The following is a 20,009-nucleotide window of genomic DNA, read 5'->3' on the forward strand; positions in this document are numbered from 1 at the left end:
TGAACGGAACATCAAATGGAAAGAGGAATGGAACGTGGAATGGAATAGAATGTGGAATGGAATGTGGAATGGAACACGGAATAGAATGCAATGTGGAATGGAACGTGGAATAGAATGCACTGGAATGTGGAATGGAAAGGAATGGAATGTGTAATTGAACATGGAATGGAATGAAATGGAATGTGGAATGAAAAGTGGAATGGAATGGAATGGGGAATGGAATGTGAAAAGGAACATGGAATGGAATGGAATGTGGAAATTATTGTGGAATGGAATGTGGAATTCAATGCGGAATGGAATGGAATGGAATGTGCAATGGAACGTGGAATGAAATAGAATAGAATGTGGAATGGAACGTGGAATGGAAAGTGTACTGTAACGTGAAGTGGAATGGAATAAGGAATGGAATGTGGAATGAAAATTGGAATGAAATGGAATGTGGAATGGATTTTGGAAAGGAATGGAATGGAATAGATTGTGGAATGGATTGGTATCAAATGTGGAATGGATTGGAATGGAATGCCGAATAGAATGGAATGGAATGTGGAATGGAATGGAGTGGAATAGAATGTGGAATGGAATGGAATGCAAAGTGGAATGGAATGGAATGTAGAAAGGAGAGGAACGGAATGTCGAATGAAATGGAATGAAATGTGGAATGGAATGTGGAATGGAATGCAATGCAATGTGGAATGAAATGCAATGGAATGTGGAATGCAATGTAGAATGGAATGGAATGTGGAATAGAAATGAAAGAAATTTGGAATGCAATGTGGAATGGAATGGATTGGAATGGAATGTGGAATGTAATATGGAATGGAATGGAATGGAATATAGAATAGAATGTGGAATGGAAGGGAATGGAAAGTGTAATGGAATGTGTAATGGAATGTGTAATGGAACGGAATGTGGAATGGAACGGAATGAAATGGAAAGGAAAGAGGAATGGAATGGAATAGAATGGAATGGTATTAACGTAAAATGTAATGGAGTGGAATGTGGAATGAAATGTGGAATAGAATGGAATAGAATGTGGAATGAATGTGGAATGGAATGGAAAGGAATGTGGAATGCAATGGAATGCAATGTTGAACGGAACGTCAAATGGAAAGAGGAATGGAACGTGGAATGGAATAGAATGTGGAATGGAATGTGGAATGGAACACGGAATGGAATGGAATGTGGAATGGAATGTGGAATGGAATGGAATGGAAAGTAATATGAAATGGAATGGAATGGAAAATAATGTGGAATGGAATTGAATGGAATGTGAAATGGAATGGAGAGTGGAATGGAATTGAATGGAATGTTGAATGGAACAGAATGGAATGGAATGTGGAACGGAATGGAGTGGAATATGGAATGGAATGGAATGCAATGTGGAATGGAATGGAATGCAATGTGGAATGGAACGGAATGGAATGCAATGTGGAATTCAATGGACTGCAGGGCGTAATGGAATAAGAAATGGAATGGAATGAAATGTGGAATGGAACGCGGAATGGAACGCGGAATGGAACTTGGAATGGAATTTGGAATATAAAGTGAAATGCAATTGGAATGGAATGTGGAATGGAATGGAGTGGAATTTAAGGGAATGTGAAATGCAGTGGAATGGAATGTGGAATGCAATGTGGAATGGAATGGAAATGATTGTGGAATGGAATGTAGAATGGAATGTAATGAAATGGAAAGGAATGTGCAATGGAATGGAATGGATTGGAATGGAATGAATGTGAAATGTAATTGAGTGGAATGTGCAATGAAATGTGGAATAGAATGGAATGGAAAGTGGAATGAATGTGGACTGGAAAGGAATGGAATTTGAAATGCAAAGGAATGAAATGTGGAATGGATCGTGGAATGAAATGGAATGCAATGTGGAATGGAAGGTGCAATAGAATGCAGAAGGCACTGGAATGTGGAATGGAAAGGAATGGAATGTGTAATTGAACATGGAATGGAATGAAATGGAATGTGGAATGAAAAGTGGAATGGAATGGAATGGGGAATGGAATGTGAAATGGAACATGTAATGGAATGGAATGTGGAAATTATTGTGGAATGGAACGTGGAATTCAATGCGGAATGGAATGGAATGGAATTTGCAATGGAACGTGGAAAGAAATAGAATAGAATGTGGAATGGAACGTGGAATGGAAAGTGTACTGTAACGTGAAGTGGAATGGAATAAGGAATGGAATGTTGAATGAAAATTGGAATGAAATGGAATGTGGAATTGATTTTGGAAAGGAATGGAATGGAATAGATTGTAGAATGGATTGGTATCGAATGTGGAATGGATTGGAATGGAATGCCGAATGGAATGGAATGGAATGTGGAATGGAATGGAGTGGAACAGAATGTGGAATGGAATGGAATGCAAAGTGGAATGGAATGGAATGGAATGTGGAATGGAATGTGGAAAAGAGAGGAAAGGAATGTCGAATGAAATGGAATGAAATGTGGAATGGAATGTGGAATGGAATGCAATGCAATGTGGAATGAAATGCAATGGAATTTGGAATGCAATGTAGAATGGAATGGAATGTGGGATAGAAATGAAAGAAATTTGGAATGCAATGTGGAATGGAATGGAATGTGGAATAGAAATGAAAGAAATTTGGAATGCAATGTGGAAAGGAATGGATTGGAATGGAATGTGGAATGTAATATGGAATGGAATGGAATGGAATATAGAAAAGAATGTGGAATGGAAGGGAATGGAATGTGTAATGGAATGTGTAATGGAATGGAATGTGGAATGGAACGGAATGAAATGGAAAGGAATGAGTAATGGAATGGAATAGAATAGAATGGTATTAACGTGAAATGTAATGGAGTGGAATGTGGAATGGAATGTGGAATAGAATGGAATAGAATGTGGAATGAATGTGGAATGGAATGGAATGGAATGTGGAATGCAATGGTATGAAATGTGGAATGGAACATGGAATGGATAGTAGACTGGAACGTGGAATGGAATGGAATGTGGAATGAAAATTGGAATGGAATGGAATGTGGAATGGATGGTGGAATGGAATGGACTGGAATAGAAGTTGGAATGGATTCGAATCGAATGTGGAATGGAATGGAATGCAATGCCAAATGGAACGGAATGGAATGTGGAATGGAATGGAGTGGAATGGAACGTGGAATGGAATGGAATGGAATGTGGAATAGATTGGGAATGAATGTGAAATGGAAAGTGGAAAGCAGTGGAATTGAATGCTGAATGAAATGGAATGGAATGTAGAATGGAATGGAATTGATTGGAATGTGGAATGAAAAGGAATGGAATGTGGAATGGAATGTGGAAAGCAATGCAATGGAATGTGGAAGGGAATGTAGAATGGAATGGAATGTGGAATGGAAATGAAAGGAATGTGGAATGCAATGTGGAATGGAATGGAATGGAATGGAATGTGGAATGGAATATGTAATAGAATGGAATGGAATGTGGAATGGAATTTTTAATGGAATGTGGAAAGGAAGGGATTGGAATGTGGAATTGAATGTGGAATAGAATAGAATGGAATGTGGAATCGATGGTGGAATGGAATGGAATGGAATGTGGATGCAATGTGGAATGGAATGGAATGGAATGTGGAATGGAATATGGAATAGATTGTGCAATGGAATGTAGTATGGAATGTGGAATGGAATGGAAAGGAAAGTGCAATGAAATGTTGAATGGAACAGAACGGAATGTGGAATGAAATGGAATGGAATGTGGAATGGATTGGAATGGAACGTGAAATGGAAATTGGAATGGAAAGTGGAATGCAATGTGAAATGGAACGGAATGGAATGTGGAATGTAATGTGTAACGGAATGGAATGGAATGGGTAATGGAATGGAATGGAATGTGGAATGGAATGGATTGCAATGGAAAGTGGAATGGAATGTGGAACTGAATGTGGAATGGAATGGAATGGAATCTTGAATGGAATGTGGAATGAAATTTAATGTAATTTGGAATGGAATGCAGTGGAAAGTGGAATGCAACGTGGAATGAGATGGAATGGAATGTGGAATGGAAGGTGGAAAGGAAGCTGGAATGGAATGTGGAATGCAATGGAATGTGGAATGGAATGTGGGGCAGAACTTGGAATGGAATGGAATGTGGAATAGATTGTGGAGTGAAATGTGGAATGCTATGTGGAATGCTACGTGGAAAGGTATGGAATGGAATGTGGAATGGAAAGTGAAATGTGATGGAATAGAATCTGGAATGCAATGGAAAGGAATATGGAATGGAACATGGAATGGAATGTGGAATGGAACGTGGAATGGAAATTGGACTGAAACGTGGAAAGGAATGAAATGGAATACAATGTGGAATGGAACGTGGAATGGAATGTGGAATGGAAAGTGGAATGAAATGGAATGTGGAATGGAATGGAATGCAATGTGGAATGGAATGGAATGGAACATACAGTGGAATGTGGAATGGAATGGAATTCCATGTGGAAAGGAAGGTGCAATAGAATGGAATGTTGAATGGAGTAGAATGTGGAAGGTAATGTGTAATGGAACGTGGAATGTAATGGAATGTGGAATGGATTGTGGAATGCAATGGTACAGAATGTCTAATGGAATGGAATGGAATGTGGAATGGAATGGAATGGAATGTGGAATGGAATTGAATGGAATGAAATACTGAATGGAACGGAATGGAATGCGGAATGGAATGGATTGGAATGTAGAACGAAATGTGGAAAGGGATGGAATGCAATGTCGAATGGATTGTGGAATGCAGTGGAATGTAGAATGGAATGGAATGAAATGCGGAATGGAATGGAATGGAATATACAATGGACTGTGGAATGGTATGCAAGGCAATGTGGAATGGAATGTGGAATGGAATGGAATGTGGAATGGAATGGAATGGAATGTGGAATGGAATGGAATGGAATGTGGAATGAAATGTGGAATGGATTGGAAAGGAATGTGGAACGGAGGGTGTAGTGGAATGGAATGCAAAGTGTAATGGAATGGAATATAATGGAAAGGAACATGGAATGGAATGGAATGGAATGTGGAAAGGAATGGAATGCTATGTGGAATGCAAAGTGGAATGGAATGGAATGGAATATGGTAGGGAATGTGGAATGGAATGGAATGGAATGTGAAATGGAAAGTGGAATGGAACGGAACAGAATGTGGAATGGAATGGAATGGAATATGGAAAGGAATTGAGTGGAATGGAATGGAATGTGGAATGGAACGTAGAAAGGAAGGTTGAGTGGAATGGAAAGGAACGTGGAATGGAAAGTAAAATAGAAGGTGGAATATAATGGAATGCAACATGGAACAGATAGTGTAATGTAACATGGAATTTAATAAAATGGAACAGGAAATTGAACGTGGAATGGAATGTGGAATGGAATGGAATGCAACGTAGAATGCAACGTGGAATGGAACGTGGAATGTAAGGGATTGGAACATGGAATTGAACGTGGAATGAAACAAAGAATGGAAAGCGGAATGAAACGTGGAATGGAAAGTCAATGGAACGTGGAATGGAATGGAACGGAATGTGGAATGGAATGGAATAGAATGTGGAATGGTATGGAATGGAATGGAATGTGGAATGGAATGGAATGTAATGGAATGTGGAATGGAATGGAATGGAATGAGGAATGGAATGGAATGGAATGTGGAATGGAATGGAATGGAATTTGGAATGGAATGGAATTTGGAATGAAATGGAATGTGGAATGGAATTGAATGGAATGGAATTTGGAACGGAATGGAATGGAATGGAATGGAATGTGGATTGGAAGAGAAAGGAATGTGGAAAGGAAACTGGAATGGCATGGAATGAAATGTGTAATGGCATGCGGAATGGCATGGAATGGAATGGAATGGAATGTGGAATGGAATGTGCAATGTAATGGAACGGAATGTGGGAAGGAATGGAAAGGAATGTGCAACGGAATGCAATGGAATGTGGAATGGAATGGAATGTGGAATGGAATGAAATGAAATGGAATGTGAATTGGAATGAAATGCAATGGAATATGGACTGGAATGGAATGGAATGTGGAATGGAATGGAATGGAAGGTGGAATGGAATGGTATGGAATGTGGAATGGAATGGAATGGAAAGTTGAACGGTATGGAATGGAATGTGGATTGGAAGGGAATGGGATGTGGAATGGAATGTGGAATGGTACGGAATGGAATGGAATGGAATGGAATGTAATATTGAACTGCATTTGGAATGCAATGGAAAGGAAATTGGAATGGAAGGTGGAATATAAGGTGGCATGAAACTTGGAAAGGTAGGTGGAAAGGAATGGAATAGAACATGGAATGGAACGTGCAATGGAATGGAATGGAACGTGGAAGGGAACGTGGCATGCAACGTGGAATGGAACGTGGAATGGAATTGAATGGAACCTGGAATGGCATGGATTGGAATGTGGAATGGAATGGAAGGGAATGTGGAATACAATGGAATGGAAGGTGGCATGGAATGGAATTCAATGGAATGTGGACAGGAATGGAATGGAATGTGGAATGGAATGTCGAATGGAATTGAAAGGAATTTGGAATAGTATGGAATGGAATGTGGAAGGCAATGGAATGGAAAGTAGAATGGAATGGAACGGAAAATGGAAAGGAATGTGGAATGGAGCAGAGTGGAATGTGAAGTGGAATCGAATGGACTATGGAATGGAATGGAATGGAATGTGGAAAGCAATGGAATGGATTTGGAATGGAATGGAATGGAATGTGCAATGGAATGGAATGGAATGTGGAGTGGAATTGACTGCATTGGAACGTGGAATGGAATGGAATGGAATGTGAAATGGAATGTAGTGGCATGTGGAAATGAATAGAATATCATGGACCTTGGAATTGAATTCAAACGATCGTGGAATGTAATGTAATGAACGTGGAATGGAATGGAATGGAATGTGGCAGGGAATGGAACAGAAAATGGAATGGAATGGAATGGAACTGAATGTGGAATGGAATGGAATGTGGAATGGAATGGAATGTGGAATGGAATGGAATGGAATGGAATGGAATGGAATGGAATGGAATGGAACTTGAAATGGAGTGGAATGTGGAATGGAATGGAAGGTGGATTGGAATTGGATGGAAAGGAATGGAAAGTGGAATGGAATAGAATCGTAAGTGGAATGCAGTGGATCATAACGTGGAATCGAACGGAATGCAACTTGGAACGGATTGGAATGTAATGTAGAAAGGAACGGAAGGGAATGGAATGTGGAATGCAATTGAATGTGGAATGGAATGGGATGGAATGTAGAATTTCATGGAATGGAAAGTGGAATGGAATTGAATGTGGTATGGAATGTGGAGTGGAATGGAATGCAATGTGGAATGCACTATAGATGTAATGTTGAATGGAAAGTGGAATGAAAAGAAATGGAATGTGGAATGGAATCTGGATGGAATGTGGAAAGGAATAGAATAGAATGCGGAATAGAACATGGAATGGAAAGTGGAATGGAACATGGAATGTAACGTTGAATGGAACATCGAATGGAAAGTGAGATGGAACGACGAATGGAACGTGAAATGGAACATTGAATGTAAAGTTAAATGGAATATCGAATGCAACGTGCAACGGAACGATGAATGGAACGTGGAATGGAATGCAGAATGGAATGTGGAATGGAATGGAATGGAATGTGGAGTGGAATGTAATGGGATGTGGAATGGAATGGAATGTGGAATGGAATGGAATGGAATGTGGAATAGAAATGAATGGAATAGCAAGCAATGTGGAATGGAAAGGAATGCGTAGGAATGTGGAATTGAACGGAAAGGAATGGAAAGGAATGGAAAGGAATGGAATGGAATGAAATGTGGAATGGAATGGAATGATATGTGCAATGGAGTGGAATGAAATGGAATGTGGAATGGAATGGAATGCAGAATGGAATGTGGAATGGAAAATTATGTGGAATGGAACGGAATGGAATGTGGAATGGAATGAACAGCAATGTGGAATGGATTGGAATAGAACGTGGAATGGAATTAAAAGTAATGTGGAATGGAATGGAATATGGACTGGAATGGAATGGAATGGGATGTCAAATGTAAGGTAATGGAATGAAATGGATTGGAATGCGGACTGCAATGCAATGGAATGGAATGTTCAATGGAATGTGTAATGGAATGGAGTGGAATGGAATATGGAATGGAAATTGGAATGGAAAGCAATATGGAATTGAATGTGGAATGAAATGGAATGGGATGTGGAATGGATTGGAATGGAATGGAATGGAAAGTGGAATGCAAGGGAATACAATGTGGAGTTGAATGGAATGGAATATGAAATGGAATGCAATGGGGAGTGGAATGGAATGGAATGTGAAATGGACTGGAATTGAATGCAATGGAATGGAAAGAGAAATGGAATGGAATGGAATGTGGAAAGGAATTGAATGGAATGTGGAAAGCAATGGAATGGAATATGGAATGGAGAGTTGAATGGGAATGCAATGTGGAGTGGAGTGGAATGGAATGTGGAGTGGAATGGAATGGAATGTGGAGTGGTATGGAATGGAATATGGATTGGAATGTGGACTGGAATAAAATGGAATGGAATGGAATGGAATGTGGAATGGAATGGAATGAAATGTGGAATGGAAAGAGTGGAAAGCGATGTGGAATGGAATGGAATGGAATGTGGAAAGGAATGGAATGAAATCTGGTGTGGAATGAAATGTGGAATGGTATGCGAAATGGAATGAAAAGAAATGGACTGGAATGGAAAGTGGAATTGAATAGAATGTGGAGTGGAATGCAATGGAATGTTGAAAGGAAAGTGGAATGTAATGGAATGAAATGTGGAATGGAATGTGGAATGGAGTGGAATGGAATGTGGAATGGAATAGAATGGAATGTGGAATGGAATGGAATGGAATGGAATGTGGAATGCAATGTGGATTGGAATGGAATGTGGAATGGAATGGAATGCAATTGAATGGCATGTATAATAGAATTGAATATGGAATGGAATGGAATGGAACATGGAAAGGAAGGTGGAATGAAAAGTGGCATGGAACATAGAATGGAAATTGAAATGGAATGGAATGGAACGTGGAATGTAATGGAAGGGAATGTGGAATCGAACGTGGAATAGAACGGAAAGGAATGCAGAATGGAAGGTGGAATGCAATGGAATGGAATGTGTAATAGAATGCAATGCAATGTGGAATGGAATGGAACGGAACGCAGAATGGAAATTGTAATGGAACGTGGAATGGAACGTGGAATGGAACGTGGAATGGAAATTGGAATGCATTGTGGAAAGCAATGGAATGGAATGTGGAATGTACTGTGGAATGGAATGGAATGCAGTGGAATGAGGAATGGAATGTGGAATGGAATGTGTTGGAATGTTGAATGGAATGTGGAAAGAAATGGAATGGAATTTGGAATGGAATGCAATGCAATGTGGAATGCAACACAAAATGGGATGGAATGGAATGTGGAGTGGGAGGTGGCAAGGAAAGTGGAATGGAATGGAATGTGGAATGGAATGTGTAATGGAAGGTGGAATGGAATGGAATGTAGAACAGATTGTGGAATGGAATGTGGAATGCAATGTGGAATGCAAAGGAATGGAATGTGGAATGGAATGTGAAATGAGATGGAATGGAATGTGGAATGGAATGGAATGGAGAATGGAATGGTACGTGGAATGGAATGGAAAGTAATGTGGAATGTAACAGAATGGAATGTAACGTGGAATGGAATAGAATGTGGAACGGAATGGGATGGAATTTGGAATGGCTTGGAATGGAATATCGAATGGAATGTAATGGAATGTGGAATGGAATGAAATGCAATAATGAATGGACTGTGGAATGGAAGTTTGAATGTAATGTGTAATGAAACGGAATGGAATGTGGAATGAAATGTGGAATGGAATGGAGTGGAATGGAATCGAATGTGGAATGGAACATGGATTGGAACCTGGAATGGAACTTGGAATGTTACATGGAATGAAACGTCAAATGGAACGTGGAATGGAATGTCTAATGGAACGTGGAATGGAATGCGCAATGCAATGTGCAATGGAATGGAATGGAATGAAATGGAATGTGGAATGGTATGTGGAAAGGAAAAGAATAGAAAGTGGAATGGAATTGAATTGAATGGAATTTGGAATGGAATGGAATGGAATGTGGAATGGAATTGAATGGAATATGGAATGGAAGTGAATGGAATGGAACATGGAATGGATTGGAATGTGGAGTGGAATGGAATGGAATGGAATTGGACGTGGAATGGAAAGGAATGTGCAGTGGAACGGAATGTGGAATGGAATGGATTGGAATGTAGAATGGAATGGAATGGAAGGAGGAATCGAATGTATGGAACAGGGAATGGAATGGAATGCAAGGTGGAATGGAATGGATAAGAACGTGGAATGGAATGCAATGTAATGGGGAATGGAATGGAATGGAATGAGAAATGGAACGGATTGGAATGGAATGTGGAATGGAATGGAATGTCGACTGGAATGCAAAGTGGAATAGAATTGAATGAAACGTGGAATGGATTGTAATGGAATGGAAACTGAAATGGAACGTGGAATTGAAAGGAATGGAATGTGGTATGGAACATGGAAAGGAATGCAATGGAAGGTGGAATGGAATGTGGAATAGAATGGAATGGAACGTGGAATGGAACGCAGAACGGAAAGTGGATTGGAATGCGGAAAGTGTTATGGAATGGAATGGAAAGTGGAATGGAATGGAACGGAATGTAGAATGGTATGGAATGGAACGTGGAATGCAATGGAATCAAATGAATTTGGAATGGAATAGAATGTTACGTGGAGCGGAATGCGGAATGGAATGCAATGGAATGTAGATTGGAATGGAATCCCATGTGGAATGGAATGGAAACGAATGTAGAATTGAATGGAATGGAATGTGGAATGGAACGTGGAATGGAATGGAATAGAATGGAATGGAATGGAACGTGGAATGGAATGGAATGGAAAGTGAACTAGAATGTGGAATGGAATGGAATGGAAGGTGGAATGGAATGTTCAATGGAATGAAATGGAATGTGGAAAGTAAAGTGGAATGGAATGTGGAATGGAATGGAATGGAAGGCACAATGGAATGGAATGGAATCTGGAAAGGAAGGTAGAATGGAAAGAAATGGAAAGTAGAATGGAATGGAATGGAATGTGGAATAGAATGGAATGGAATGTGGAACGGAATGTAATGGAATGTGGATTGGAAAGGCATGGAATGTGGAATGGAATGGAATGGAATGTGGAATGAAATGCACTCTCAAATGGAATGGAATGGAGTGTGGAATTGAATGGCAGGTGAAATATAATGGAATAGAAAGTGAAAAGCAATGGAATGGAAGGTGGAATGGAATGGAATGGAATGTGGAAGGCTATGGAATATAAAGTGGAATGGAACGGAATGGAATATGAAATGGAATGTGGAATGGAATGGAATGGAATTGAATGTGGAATGAAAGGGAATGGAAATGAAATGTGGAAGGTGGAATGGAATGGAATGTGGAAGGTGGAATGGAATGGAATGTGGAATGGAATGGAATGGAATGGATTAGAATGGAATGTGGAAACGAATGGAATGGAATGTGGAATGGAATGGAATGGAATGTGTAAAGAAATGTGGAATGGAATGGAATCTTCTGGAATGGAATGTGGAATTAAATGGAAGGGAATGTGGAAATAAATGGAATAGAATTGAATGTGAAATGCAAATAGAATGGAATGCAATGGAATGTTGAATTGAATGGAATGGAATGTGGAATGGAATGGAATATGGAATGGAATGGAATGCTGAATGGAATGCAATATGGAATGGAATGGAATGTGGAGTGGAATGTGGAATGGAATGGAATGTGGAATGCAATGGAACGTAATGTGGAATGTAGTGGAATGGAATTGAATGTGAAATGAAATGGAATGGAAAGGAATGGACAGTGGAATAGAATGGAATGGAAGACGGAATGGAAAGTGGAATGGAATGTGGAATGGAATGGAATGGAATGGAATGTCGAATGGAATTGAATGGAATGTGGAAAGGAATGGAATGGAATGGAATGGGAATATAACGGAATCGAATGTGGAATGGAATGGAATGGAAAGTGGAATGGAATGGAATGGAAAGTGGAATGGAATGGAATGGAATGTGGAATTCTATGTGGAATGGAAAAGAATAGAATGTGAAATGGATTGTAGAATGCAATGAATTGGAATTGAATGGAATGTGGAATGGAAAGGAATAGAATTTGGAATGGAAAGTGGAAAGGAATGTGGAATGGAATGTGTAATGGAATGGAAGGAATGGAATGTGGAATGGAAAGTGGAAAGGAATGTGGAAAGGATAGTGAAAAGGAATGTGGAATGGAACGGAATGGAATGTGGAAAGGAGTGTGGAATGTAATGCGGAATGGAAGGTGGAATTGAATGGAACAAAATGTGGAAAAGAATGTGGAATCGAATGTTGAAAAGAATGGAATGGAATGAGGAATGGAATATGGAATGCAGTGCAATGGAATGTGGAATGGAATGTGGAAAGGAACATGGAATGGAACGTGGAATGGAATCCAATGGAATGAAACGTGGAATGGAAAGTGGAATGCAACATGGAATGGAATGTTGAACGGAACGTGGAATGGAATGTGCAATGGAATGTGGAATGGAACGTGGAATGGAAAGTGGAATGGAAAGTCGAATGGAATGGAAAAGAATGTGGAATGGAACTTGGAATGGAATGGAATGGAATGGAATGTGGAATCGAATGTGTAATGGAAAGTGGAATGGAATGTGGAATGAAACTTGGAATGGAATGTACAATGGAATGTGTAATGGAACGTGGAATGGAATGGAATGGAAGGTGGAATGGAACGTGGAATGCAATGTAATGGAACGTGGAATGGAACATGGAATGGAATGGAATGGAACGTGGAATGGAACGCGGAATGGAATGGAATGGAATGTGGAATGCAATACGGAATGTAAAGTGGAAAGGAATGTGGAATGGAATGGAATGTGGAATGAAATGAGGAATTGAATGTGGAACGGAACGTGGAATGGAACGTGGAATGGAACGTGGAATGGAAGGTGGAATGGAATGGAACGGAATGTAGAATGGAATGTGGAATGGAATGGAATGGAGTGTGGAATGGAATTTGGAATGGAATGGAAGGTGAAATAGAATGTGGAAAGGAATGGAGAGGAAAGTTTAAATGGAATGGAATGGAAAGTTGAATGGAATGTGGACTACAATGGAATGCAATGAGGAATGGATTGGAATGGAATGTGGAATGGAATGGGGAATGCAATGGAATGGAATTAGGAATGGAATGTGGAATGGAATGTGGAATGGAATGGAATGGAATGTGGAATGGAAAGTGGAAAGGAATGTGGAATGGAACAGAATGTAACGTGGAATGGAATGTGGAATGGAATGCCGAATGTAACGAGGAATGGAATGGAATGGAATTGAATGGAATAGATTGTGGAATGGAATGTGGAATGGAATGTGGAATGGAACGTGGAATGGAATGGAATGGAACGTGGAATGGAATGGAATGAAACGTGGAAAGGGATGGAATGGAATGTGGAATGGAACATGGAGTGGAATGGAATGGAACGTGGAATGGAACATGGAATGGAACGTGGAATGGAATGTGCAATGGAATGTGGAATGCAACGTGGAATGCAAAGGAATGTAAAGTGGTTTGGAACGTGGAATGGAATGGAGTGGAACGTGAAATAGAATGAGGAATAGACTGTAGAACGGAACGTGAAATGGAACACTGAATGGATTGGATTGGAAAGTGGAATGGAATGTGGAATGTAATGCAAGGCAATGTGGAAAGGAAAGTTGAATGGAATGGAATGGAATTTGGAATGCAATGTGAAATTGAATGGAATGGAATATGGAACGGATTGTGGAATGGAATGTAATTGAATGTGGAATGCAACAGAAAGGAATGTGCAATGTAATGCAAGGCAATGTGGAATGGAAAGTGGAATGGAATGGAATGGAATTTGGAATGGAATGTGAAATTGAATGGAATGGAATATGGAATGCAATGTGTAATGGAATGTAATGGAATGTGGAATGGAACGGAATGGAATGTGGAATGGAATGTGGAATAGAAAGTTTAATGGAATGGAATGGAATGTGCAACGGAACGTGGAATGGAATGGAGTGCAAAGTGGAATGGAATTTTAAATGGAATCTGGAACGGAACGTGGAATGGAATGTGGAATTCAACCTGGAATGAAATGTGGAATGGAATGTGGAATGGAATGGAATGGAACGTGGAATGGAACATGGAATGGAACATGGAATGGAATGTCGAATGTAATGGTATGTGGAATGGAATTTAATGGAATGCAATAAATGAATGGAATGGAATGCGGAATGGAATGGAATGTAATGTGTAATGTAATGTGTAATGTAATGTGTAATGTGTAATGTAATGGTATGGAGTGGAATGTGGAATGGAATGGAATAGAATGCAGTGGAATGGAATGTGAAATGGAATAGAATGTGGAATGGAATGAAAAGGAATGGAATGAAATCGAATGGAATGTGGAATGGATTTGAATGGAATGTGGAAAGGAATGAAATGGAATGGAGTGGAATGCGAAATGGAATAGAATGGAAAGTGGAATGCAATAGAATGTGGAATGGAATGGAATGGAATGGAACGGAGAATGTTACGAAATGGAACATGGAGTTGATTACAATGGAAATTGGAATGCAATGGAAAGGAATGTGGAATGGAATGGAATGGAATGTCCAACCGAATGTGGAATGGAATGGAATTGAATGTGGAACGGAATGTGGAATGGAATGCAAAGGAATGTGAAATGGAATGAAATGGAATGCGGAATGGAATGTGGAATGGAATGTGCAATGGAATGTGTTATGGAATGTGGAATGGAATTTGCAGTGGAAGGTGGAATGGAATGTGGAAAGGAATGTGGAATGGAAAGTGGAATGAAAAGTGGAATGGAATGGAATAGAATGTGGAGTGGAACGTGGAATGGAACGTGGAATGGAACATGGAAAGGAATGTCGAACGTAATGTGGAAGGCAAAGTGGAATGGAATGGAATGGAATGTGGATTGGAATGTGGAATGAACGTGGAATGGAAGACGGAATGGAGCATGCAATGGAAAGTGGAATGGGATGTGCAATGGAATGTGGAATGGAAAGTGGAATGGAAAGAAATGTAACGTGGAATGGAACGTGGAATGAAATGGAATGGAAAGTGGAATGGAACGTGGAAGAGTCCATGGAAAGGAATGCGGACTGGAACGTGGAATGGAATGTGGAATGTAATGTGGAAGGGAATGCGGCATGGAATGGAATGGCATGGAAAGGAATGTGGAATGGAAAGTGCAATGGTTCCTTTAATTGAACGTGGAATGGATCGTGGAATGGAACTGGAAGGGAATGTGGAATGTGGAATGGAATATGGAATGGAAAGTGAAATTGAATGTAATGGAATGTTGAATTGAATGTGGAATGGAATGGAATGTTGAATGGAATGTGGAATTGAATGGAATGGAATATGGAATGGAATGGAATGTGGAATGAAAAGGCATGGAAAGTGGAATCGGATGTGGAATGGAATATGGAATTCAACGTGGAATGGAGAGTGGAATGGAATGTCAAAACGAATGGAATGGGATGTGAAATGGAATGGAAAGCAATGTGCAATGGAAAGGAATGGAACGTGGAATGGAATACGGAATGGAATGGAAAGAAACGTGGAATTTAATGGAATGGAAAGAGGAATTGAATGTGGAATGGAATGGAACTTGGAATGCAATGTGGAAAGGAAAGTGTAATGGATCGTGGAATGGAATGTGGAATGGAATGGAATGGAATGTGGAATGGAGTGGAATGGAATGTGGAATGGGAAAGAATGCAACCTGGAATGGGATATGGAATGGAACATGGAATGAGACCTGGAATTGAAAGGAATGCAACCTGGAATGGGACGTGGAATGGAACATGCAATGCGACGTGGAATGGAAAGTGGAATGGAACGTGGAAGGAATGGAATAGAATGGAATGGAGTGCGGAATGGAATTGAATGAAAGGTGGAATGGAATGGAATGGACTAGAATGGAATGTGGAATGGAATGGAATGGAATGGATGGGAAAGGGAAATACAATGTGGAACGGAATGTGAAATGGAATGTGGAATGGAACGTGGAACGGAATGAATTAGAACGTGGAATGGACTGGAATGGAATGAGGAATGGAATGGAATGGAATGGAACATGGAATGGAATGTGGAATGCAGCGTGGAATGGAACGAGGAATGGAATGTGGTATGAAAAGTGGAATGGAATGGAATGGAATGTGGAATGGAATGGGAAATGAATGCAGTGGAATGAGAATGGAATGTGGAATGGAATGGAATGGAATGTGGAATGGAATGTGGAATGGAATGTGGAATGCAAAGGAATAGAATGAGGAATGGAATGTTGAATGGAATGTTGAACGGAACGTGGAATGGAATGTGGAATGTTATGTGGAGTGGAATGGAATGGAATGTGGAATAGAATGGAATGGAATGTGGAATGGAATGGAATGGAATGTGGAATAGAACAGAATGGAAGTGAATGTGCAATCGAATGTGGAATGGAATGTGGAATGCAATGGAATTGAATGTGGAATGGAATTGAACTTGGAATGGATTGTAATGGGATGTGGATTGTAATGGAATGGAATGGAATGTGGAATGGAATGGAATGTGGAATGGAATGGAATGGAATGTGGAATGGAATAGAATGGAATGTGGAATGGAATGTAATGGAATATGGAATGCAATGGAATGGAATGGTACGAGGAAGTGAATGGAAAGGAATGGAACATTGAATGCAATGGAATGGACCATAATGTGGAATAGAATGCAATTGAATGGGGAAAGGAATGAGGAATGGAAAGTGGAATGGATTGTGGAATGGAATGAAATGAAATGTGAAATGGAATGGAATGGAATTTGGAATAGAATTGAACTTGGAATGGAATGGAATGGAAAGTGGATTGGAATGGAATGGAATGGAATGGAATGTGGAATGGAATGGAATGGAATGGAAAGTGAAATGGAATTGGAAATGGAATGTGGGGTGGAAAGAAATGCACTGTGGAATGGAATGGAACGGAATGTGAAATGGAATGGAATGGAATTGAAAGTGAAATGGAGTTTGAAATGGAATGTGGAATGGAATGAAATGGAATGTGGAATGGAATAGAATGGAATGTGGAATGGAAAGTAGAATGCAATGGAACATGGAATGGAATGTGGAAAGGAATGTGTAATGGAATGTGGAATGGAATGTGAAATGAAATGTGGAATGGAATATGGAATGAAATGTAGTATGGAATGCGGAATGGAAAGGAATTGAATGTCCAATGGATTGTGGAATGGAATGGAATTGAATGCGGAATGGAATGTGGAATGGAATGGAAAGGAATGTGAAATGTAAAGTAATGGAATGTGGAATGGAATGTGGAATGGAATGGAATGGAATTGAATGTGAAATTGAAATGAATGGAATGTGGAATGGAATGTGTAAATGAATGGAATGTACTGGAATGTGGAATGGAATGGGTTGCAATGTGGAATGGAATGTGGAATGGAATGGAATGGAAAGTGGAATGGAATGTACTGGAATGTATACTGGAATGGGAATGGAATGGAATGCAATGTGGAATGGAATGGAAAGGAATGTGGAATGGAATGGAATGGAATGTGGAATGGAATTTAACTTGGATTGGAATGGAATGGAATTTGGATTGGAAAGGAATGAATTGGAATGTGGATTGGAATGGAATGGAATGGAATGTGGAATGGAAAGGAATGGAATGGAAAGTGAAATGGAATTTGGAAAGAAATGTGCAATGGAATGAAATGGAATGCGGAATGGAGTAAAATGGAATGTGGAATGGAAAGTGGAATGGAATGGATCATGGAATGGAATGTGGAATGGAATGTTTAATGGAATGTGGAATGGAATTTGTAATGGAATATGGAATGGAATATGTAATGGAAAGTGGAATTGAATGTGGAATGGAAAGTGGAATGGAATATGGAATGAAATGTACTATGGAATGTGCAATGGAACGCAATGGAATGTGGAATGTAATGTGGAATGGAATGTGGAATGAAACGAGGAATGGAAAGTGCAAAGGAATGGAATGGAAATTTTAATGAAATGTGGAATGGAATGGAATAGAATTTGAAATGGAATCTGCAACGGAATGCGGAATGGAATGGAAAGGAATGGGGAAAGGAAGGTGGAGTTGAATGGAAAGGAATGTGGAATGGAATGCAATGGAATGTGCAACGGAATGTGGAATGGAATGCAATGGAATGTGCAATGGAATGTGGAATTGAATGGAAGGGAATGTGGAATGGAATGTGGAACGAAATGAAATGGAATGCGGAATGGAATGTGGAATGGAAAGGACTGTAATGTGGAACAGAATGTGGAATGGAATGTGGAATGGAATGGAATGGATAGTGGAATGGAATGTGGAATGGAATGGAATGCAAAGTGGAATGGAATGGAATGGAATGTGGAATATAATGAAATGGAATGGAATGGAATGTGAATGTAATAGGACGGAATGTGGAATGCAATGCAATGGAATGATATAAGGAATGGAGTGGAATAGAATCTGGAATGCAATGCAATGGAATGAAATGAGGAATTGAAAGGGATGGAATGTGGAATGGAATGGAATGGAATGTGCAATGGAATGGAAGAGAACATGGAATGGAATGTGGAATGGAATTCAATGGAATTCGGAATGAAATTGAATGGAACGTGGAAAAGAAAGTGGAAGTGAATGTGGAATGGGAAGAGGAATGGAATGGAATGGAATGTGGAATAAAGCGAAATGGGATGGAATGAAATGTGGAATGGAATGGAATATAATGTGGAATGCAATAGAATGGAGTGAAATGTGGAATTGAATGGAATGGAAAGTAGAATGGAATAGAATGTAATGTGGAAGGAATGGAATGGAACGTGCAATAGAATGTGGAATGGAATGTGGAATGGAATGTGGAATGGAATGTGAAATGTCATGGAATGCAATGTTGACTGTAAAGCAATGGAATATGGAATAGAATGGAATGGAATGCAAAGTGGAATGGAATGGAAAGGAACGTGAAATTGAATGCAGTGGAATGTGGAAGGGAATGGAATGGAACGTGGAATAGAATGTGGAATGGAATGGAATGCAACCTGAAATGCAATGTGGAAAGGAATGAGGAATGAAAAGTGGAATGGAACGTGTAATGGAATGGAAAGGAACGTGAAATAGATTGGAATGGAACGTGGAATGTAATGTGGAATGGAATGCGGAATTGGACGTGGAATGGAACGGAATGAAACTTGGAATGGAATGCGGTAGTATGTGCAATGGAATCGGTAGAATGTGGAATGGAATGGATGGGAATGTGGAAGGGAATGTATTGGAATGCGGAATGGAATGGAATAAAACGTGGAATGGAATGTGGAATGGTACTTGGAATGGATTGTTTAATGGAATGGAATGGAATGTGGAATACAATGGAATGGAATGGAATTTGTAATGGAATGTGGAATAGATCGAAGAATGAAATGGAATGGAATGAGCAACGGAATGGAAAGGAATGTGTACTGGAATGGTATGGAATGGAATGGAAAGTGAAATAGAATGTGGAAGGCAATGTGAAATGGAAAGTCGAATGGAATGTGGAACGGATTGAAATGGAACGTGGAATGGACAGGAATGGAACTAGGAATGGAATGGAATGGAAAGGGAATGGAACGTGGAATGGATCATGGAATGGAAAGAGGAATGGAATGTGGAATGGTACGTGGAACGGAACGTGGAATTTATCATGGAATGGAATGAGGAATGGAATGTGGAATGGAATGTGGAATGGAATGGAATGTTGAATGAAATGTGGAATGGAATGGAATG

Source organism: Pongo abelii, chromosome 12 (assembly GCF_028885655.2).
Source record: "Pongo abelii isolate AG06213 chromosome 12, NHGRI_mPonAbe1-v2.0_pri, whole genome shotgun sequence".
NCBI classification, from domain to species: domain Eukaryota; kingdom Metazoa; phylum Chordata; class Mammalia; order Primates; family Hominidae; genus Pongo; species Pongo abelii.